General features: G+C 60.9%; 1 protein-coding gene across 1 annotated transcript in view; it reads left to right on the forward strand.

Annotated features, from left to right (window-relative positions):
* Positions 1-6,965, forward strand: part of cped1 (cadherin-like and PC-esterase domain containing 1) — a 49,511-nt gene that overhangs the window by 4,315 nt on the left and 38,231 nt on the right. The window lies entirely within an intron of this gene.

Raw genomic sequence — 6,965 nt, forward strand, 5'->3', positions numbered from 1 at the left:
AGCTTTAGCCTCAGCTTCAGGCCTCAGCTTTAGCCTCAGCTTCAGGCCTCAGGTTCAGGCCTCAGCTTCAGGCCTCAGGTTCAGCCTCAGGCCTCAGCTTCAGGCCTTAGCTTCAGGCCTCAGGTTCAGCCTCAGGCCTCAGCTTCAGGCCTCAGGTTCAGCTTCAGGCTTCAGGTTCAGGCCTCAGGTTCAGGCCTCAGCTTTAGCCTCAGGCCTCAGGTTCAGGCCTCAGCTTCAGCCTCAGCCTCAGGCCTCAGGTTCAGGCTTCAGCCTCAGACCTCAGCTTCAGGCCTCAGGTTCAGGCTTCAGGCTTCAGCCTCAGACCTCAGCCTCAGACCTCAGCTTCAGGCCTCAGGTTCAGGCCTCAGCTTTAGGCCTCAGCTTCAGGACTCAGCCTCAGGCCTCAGCTTCAGGCCTCAGCTTCAGGCCTCAGCTTCAGGCCTCAGATTCAGGCCTCAGCTTTAGCCTCAGCTTCAGGCCTCAGCTTTAGCCTCAGCTTCAGGCCTCAGGTTCAGGCCTCAGCTTCAGCCTCAGGCCTCAGCTTCAGGCCTCAGCTTCAGGCCTCAGGTTCAGGCCTCAGCTTCAGGCCTCAGGTTCAGGCCTCAGCTTCAGGCCTCAGCTTCAGGCCTCAGGTTCAGGCCTCAGCGTCAGGCCTCAGCTTCAGGCCTCAGCTTCAGGCCTCAGCTTCAGGCCTCAGCTTTAGGCCTCAGCTTCAGGCCTCAGCCTCAGGCCTCAGCTTCAGGCCTCAGCCTCAGCCTCAGGCCTCAGGCCTCAGGCCTCAGGCCTCAGGTTCAGGCCTCAGGTTCAGGCCTCAGCTTCAGCCTCAGGCCTCAGGCCTCAGGTTCAGCTTCAGGCCTCAGCTTCAGGCCACAGGTTCAGGCCTCAGGTTCAGGCCTCAGGTTCAGGCCTCAGCTTCAGCCTCAGGCCTCAGCTTCAGGCCTCAGCTTCAGGCCTCAGGTTCAGGCCTCAGCTTCAGCCTCAGGCCTCAGGTTCAGGCCTCAGCTTCAGGCCTCAGCTTCAGGCCTCAGCTTCAGGCCTCAGCTTCAGCCTCAGGCCTCAGCTTCAGGCCTCAGCTTCAGGCCTCAGGTTCAGCCTCAGGCCTCAGGTTCAGGCCTCAGGTTCAGCCTCAGGCCTCAGGTTCAGGCCTCAGCCTCAGGCCTCAGCTTCAGGCCTCAGCTTCAGGCCTCAGCTTCAGGCCTCAGCTTCAGGCCTCAGCTTTAGGCCTCAGCTTCAGGCCTCAGCTTCAGGCCTCAGCTTTAGGCCTCAGCTTCAGGCCTCAGCTTCAGGCCTCAGCTTTAGGCCTCAGCTTCAGGCCTCAGCCTCAGGCCTCAGCCTCAGGCCTCAGCCTCAGGCCTCAGCTTCAGGCCTCAGCTTTAGGCCTCAGCTTCAGGCCTCAGCCTCAGGCCTCAGCCTCAGGCCTCAGCCTCAGGCCTCAGGCCTCAGGTTCAGGCCTCAGGTTCAGGCCTCAGGTTCAGCTTCAGGCCTCGGGTTCAGGCCTCAGCTTTAGGCCTCAGCTTCAGGCCTCAGCTTCAGGCCTCAGCCTCAGGCCTCAGGTTCAGGCCTCAGGTTCAGCTTCAGGCCTCGGGTTCAGGCCTCAGCTTCAGGCCTCGGGTTCAGGCCTCAGCTTCAGGCCTCAGCTTCAGGCCTCAGGTTCAGGCCTCAGCTTCAGCCTCAGGCCTCAGGTTCAGCCTCAGGTTCAGCCTCAGGCCTCAGCTTCAGGCGACAGGTTCAGGCCTCAGGTTCAGGCCTCAGGTTCAGGCCTCAGCTTCAGGCCTCAGCTTCAGGCCTCAGCCTCAGGCCTCAGCTTCAGCCTCAGGCCTCAGCTTCAGGCCTCAGGTTCAGGCCTCAGCTTCAGGCCTCAGCTTCAGGCCTCAGCTTTAGGCCTCAGCTTCAGGCCTCAGCTTTAGGCCTCAGCTTCAGGCCTCAGCCTCAGGCCTCAGCCTCAGGCCTCAGCTTCAGCCTCAGCTTCAGGCCTCGGGTTCAGGCCTCAGCTTTAGGCCTCAGCTTCAGGCCTCAGCTTCAGGCCTCAGCCTCAGGCCTCAGCTTCAGGCCTCAGCCTCAGGCCTCAGGTTCAGGCCTCAGGTTCAGCTTCAGGCCTCGGGTTCAGGCCTCAGCTTCAGGCCTCAGCTTCAGGCCTCAGGTTCAGGCCTCAGCTTCAGCCTCAGGCCTCAGCTTTAGCCTCAGCTTCAGGCCTCAGCTTTCTCCTCAGGTTCAGGCCTCAGCTTTAGCCTCAGGCCTCAGCTTCAGGCCTCAGGTTCAGGCCTCAGGCCTCAGCTTTTGCCTCATGTTCAGGCCTCAGGTTCAGCCTCAGGCCTCAGCTTTTGCCTCAGGTTCAGGCCTCAGGCCTCAGCTTTTGCCTCAGGTTCAGGCCTCCGCTTCAGCCTCAGGCCTCAGCTTCAGGCCACAGGTTCAGGCCTCAGGCCTCAGCTTTTGCCTCAGGTTCAGCCTCAGGTTCAGCCTCAGGCCTCAGCTTCAGGCCACAGGTTCAGGCCTCAGGTTCAGGCCTCAGGTTCAGGCCTCAGGTTCAGCCTCAGGCCTCAGCCTCAGCTTCAGTCCTCAGCTTCAGGCCTCAGCTTCAGGCCTCAGCTTCAGGCCTCAGGCCTCAGCTTTAGCCTCAGGCCTCAGCTTCAGGCCTCAGGTTCAGGCCTCAGGCCTCAGGTTCAGGCCTCAGGTTCAGGCCTCAGCTTCAGGCCTCAGGTTCAGGCCTCAGGCCTCAGGTTCAGGCCTCCTGCCTCAGCTTTTGCCTCAGGTTCAGGCCTCAGGTTCAGGCCTCAGGCCTCAGCTTTTGCGTCAGGTTCAGGCCTCAGGTTCAGCCTCAGGCCTCAGCTTTTGCCTCAGGTTCAGGCCTCAGGTTCAGCCTCAGGCCTCAGCTTTTGCCTCAGCTTCAGGCCTCAGGCCTCAGGTTCAGGCCTCAGGCCTCAGCTTTTGCCTCAGGTTCAGGCCTCAGGTTCAGCCTCAGGCCTCAGCTTTTGCCTCAGCTTCAGGCCTCAGGTTCAGGCCTCAGGTTCAGCCTCAGGCCTCAGCTTCAGGCCTCAGCTTCAGGCCTCAGCTTCAGCCTCAGCTTCAGGCCTCAGCTTCAGGCCTCAGGTTCAGGCCTCAGGTTCAGGCCTCAGCTTCAGGCCTCAGCTTCAGGCCTCAGCCTCAGGCCTCAGCTTCAGCCTCAGGCCTCAGCTTCAGGCCTCAGGTTCAGGCCTCAGCTTCAGGCCTCAGCTTCAGGCCTCAGCTTTAGGCCTCAGCTTCAGGCCTCAGCTTTAGGCCTCAGCTTCAGGCCTCAGCCTCAGGCCTCAGCTTCAGCCTCAGCTTCAGCCTCAGCTTCAGGCCTCGGGTTCAGGCCTCAGCTTTAGGCCTCAGCTTCAGGCCTCAGCTTCAGGCCTCAGCCTCAGGCCTCAGGTTCAGGCCTCAGCTTCAGGCCTCAGCTTCAGGCCTCATTCTCAGGCCTCAGCTTCAGCCTCAGGCCTCAGCTTCAGGCCTCAGGTTCAGGCCTCAGCTTCAGGCCTCAGCTTCAGGCCTCAGCTTTAGGCCTCAGCTTCAGGCCTCAGCTTCAGGCCTCAGCTTCAGGCCTCAGCTTCAGGCCTCAGCTTCAGGCCTCAGCTTTAGCCTCAGGCCTCAGCTTCAGGCCTCAGGTTCAGGCCTCAGGCCTCAGGTTCAGGCCTCAGGTTCAGGCCTCAGCTTCAGGCCTCAGGTTCAGGCCTCAGGCCTCAGGATCAGGCCTCAGGCCTCAGCTTTTGCCTCAGGTTCAGGCCTCAGGTTCAGGCCTCAGGTTCAGGCCTCAGGCCTCAGCTTTTGCCTCAGGTTCAGGCCTCAGGTTCAGCCTCAGGCCTCAGCTTTTGCCTCAGGTTCAGGCCTCAGGTTCAGCCTCAGGCCTCAGCTTTTGCCTCAGCTTCAGGCCTCAGGCCTCAGGTTCAGGCCTCAGCTTTTGCCTCAGGTTCAGGCCTCAGGTTCAGGCCTCAGGCCTCAGCTTTTGCCTCAGGTTCAGGCCTCAGGTTCAGCCTCAGGCCTCAGCTTTTGCCTCAGCTTCAGCCTCAGGCCTCAGCTTTTTCCTCAGCTTCAGGCCTCAGGTTCAGGCCTCAGGTTCAGCCTCAGGCCTCAGCTTCAGGCCTCAGCTTCAGGCCTCAGCTTCAGCCTCAGCTTCAGGCCTCAGCTTCAGCCTCAGCTTCAGGCCTCAGCTTCAGGCCTCAGGTTCAGGCCTCAGGTTCAGGCCTCAGCTTCAAGCCTCAGCTTCAGGCCTCAGCCTCAGGCCTCAGCTTCAGCCTCAGGCCTCAGCTTCAGGCCTCAGGTTCAGGCCTCAGCTTCAGGCCTCAGCTTCAAGCCTCAGCTTCAGGCCTCAGCCTCAGGCCTCAGCTTCAGCCTCAGGCCTCAGCTTCAGGCCTCAGGTTCAGGCCTCAGCTTCAGGCCTCAGCTTCAGGCCTCAGCTTCAGGCCTCAGCTTTAGGCCTCAGCTTCAGGCCTCAGCTTTAGGCCTCAGCTTCAGGCCTCAGCCTCAGGCCTCAGCTTCAGCCTCAGCTTCAGGCCTCGGGTTCAGGCCTCAGCTTTAGGCCTCAGCTTCAGGCCTCAGCTTCAGGCCTCAGCCTCAGGTTCAGGCCTCAGCTTCAGGCCTCAGCTTCAGGCCTCAGCCTCAGGCCTCAGCTTCAGCCTCAGGCCTCAGCTTCAGGCCTCAGGTTCAGGCCTCAGCTTCAGGCCTCAGCTTCAGGCCTCAGCTTTAGGCCTCAGCTTCAGGCCTCAGCTTCAGGCCTCAGCTTCAGGCCTCAGCTTCAGGCCTCAGCTTCAGGCCTCAGGCCTCAGCTTTAGCCTCAGGCCTCAGCTTCAGGCCTCAGGTTCAGGCCTCAGGCCTCAGGTTCAGGCCTCAGGTTCAGGCCTCAGCTTCAGGCCTCAGGTTCAGGCCTCAGGTTCAGGCCTCAGGCCTCAGCTTTTGCCTCAGGTTCAGGCCTCAGGTTCAGGCCTCAGGTTCAGGCCTCAGCTTTTGCCTCAGCTTCAAGCCTCAGGTTCAGCTTCAGGCCTCAGCTTTTGCCTCAGCTTCAGGCCTCAGGTTCAGCTTCAGGCCTCAGCTTTTGCCTCAGCTTCAGGCCTCAGGTTCAGGCCTCAGGTTCAGGCCTCAGCTTCAGCCTCAGGTTCAGGCCTCAGGTTCAGGCCTCAGCTTCAGGCCTCAGCCTCAGGCCTCAGCTTCAGGCCTCAGCTTCAGGCCTCAGCTTCAGGCCTCAGCTTCAGCCTCAGCTTCAGGCCTCAGCTTCAGGCCTCAGCTTCAGCCTCAGCTTCAGGCCTCAGCTTCAGGCCTCAGCTTCAGCCTCAGCTTCAGGCCTCAGCTTCAGGCCTCAGGCCTCAGCTTCAGCCTCAGCTTCAGGCCTCAGCTTCAGGCCTCAGGTTCAGGCCTCAGGTTCAGGCCTCAGGTTCAGCTTCAGCTTCAGGCCTCTGCTTCAGGCCTCAGCTTCAGGCCTCAGGTTCAGGCCTCAGGTTCAGGCCTCAGGTTCAGCTTCAGCTTCAGGCCTCTGCTTCAGGCCTCAGGTTCAGCCTCAGGCCTCAGGTTCAGCTTGAGCTTCAGGCCTCAGCTTCAGGCCTCAGCTTCAGGCCTCAGCTTCAGCCTCAGCTTCAGGCCTCAGCTTCAGCCTCAGCTTCAGGCCTCAGCTTCAGGCCTCAGCTTCAGCCTCAGCTTCAGGCCTCAGCTTCAGCCTCAGCTTCAGGCCTCAGCTTCAGGCCTCAGGTTCAGGCCTCAGGTTCAGGCCTCAGGTTCAGCTTCAGCTTCAGGCCTCTGCTTCAGGCCTCAGCTTCAGGCCTCAGGTTCAGGCCTCAGGTTCAGGCCTCAGGTTCAGCTTCAGCTTCAGGCCTCTGCTTCAGGCCTCAGCTTCAGGCCTCTGCTTCAGGCCTCAGGTTCAGCCTCAGGCCTCAGGTTCAGCTTGAGCTTCAGGCCTCTGCTTCAGGCCTCAGCTTCAGGCCTCAGCTTCAGGCCTCAGCCTCAGGTTCAGGCCTCAGCTTCAGCTTCAGGCCTCAGGTTCAGGCCTCAGCTTCAGGCCTCAGGCCTCAGCTTCAGCCTCAGCTTCAGGCCTCAGCTTCAGGCCTCAGGTTCAGGCCTCAGGTTCAGGCCTCAGGTTCAGCTTCAGCTTCAGGCCTCTGCTTCAGGCCTCAGCTTCAGGCCTCAGGTTCAGGCCTCAGGTTCAGGCCTCAGGTTCAGCTTCAGCTTCAGGCCTCTGCTTCAGGCCTCAGGTTCAGCCTCAGCTTCAGGCCTCAGGTTCAGGCCTCAGGTTCAGGCCTCAGGTTCAGCTTCAGCTTCAGGCCTCTGCTTCAGGCCTCAGGTTCAGCCTCAGGCCTCAGGTTCAGCTTGAGCTTCAGGCCTCAGCTTCAGGCCTCAGCTTCAGGCCTCAGCTTCAGCCTCAGCTTCAGGCCTCAGCTTCAGCCTCAGCTTCAGGCCTCAGCTTCAGGCCTCAGCTTCAGCCTCAGCTTCAGGCCTCAGCTTCAGGCCTCAGGCCTCAGCTTCAGGCCTCAGGTTCAGGCCTCAGGCCTCAGGTTCAGGCCTCAGGTTCAGGCCTCAGCTTCAGGCCTCAGGTTCAGGCCTCAGGTTCAGGCCTCAGGTTCAGGCCTCAGGCCTCAGCTTTTGCCTCAGGTTCAGGCCTCAGGTTCAGCCTCAGGCCTCAGCTTTTGCCTCAGCTTCAAGCCTCAGGTTCAGCTTCAGGCCTCAGCTTTTGCCTCAGCTTCAGGCCTCAGGTTCAGCTTCAGGCCTCAGCTTTTGCCTCAGCTTCAGGCCTCAGGTTCAGGCCTCAGGTTCAGGCCTCAGCTTCAGCCTCAGGTTCAGGCCTCAGCTTCAGGCCTCAGCCTCAGGCCTCAGCTTCAGGCCTCAGCTTCAGGCCTCAGCTTCAGCCTCAGCTTCAGGCCTCAGCTTCAGCCTCAGCTTCAGGCCTCAGCTTCAGGCCTCAGCTTCAGCCTCAGCTTCAGGCCTCAGCTTCAGGCCTCAGCTTCAGCCTCAGCTTCAGGCCTCAG

This window comes from Leuresthes tenuis, unplaced genomic scaffold (assembly GCF_036924035.1).
Source record: "Leuresthes tenuis unplaced genomic scaffold, fLeuTen1.0.hap1 SCAF_23, whole genome shotgun sequence".
Lineage (NCBI taxonomy): Eukaryota > Metazoa > Chordata > Actinopteri > Atheriniformes > Atherinopsidae > Leuresthes > Leuresthes tenuis.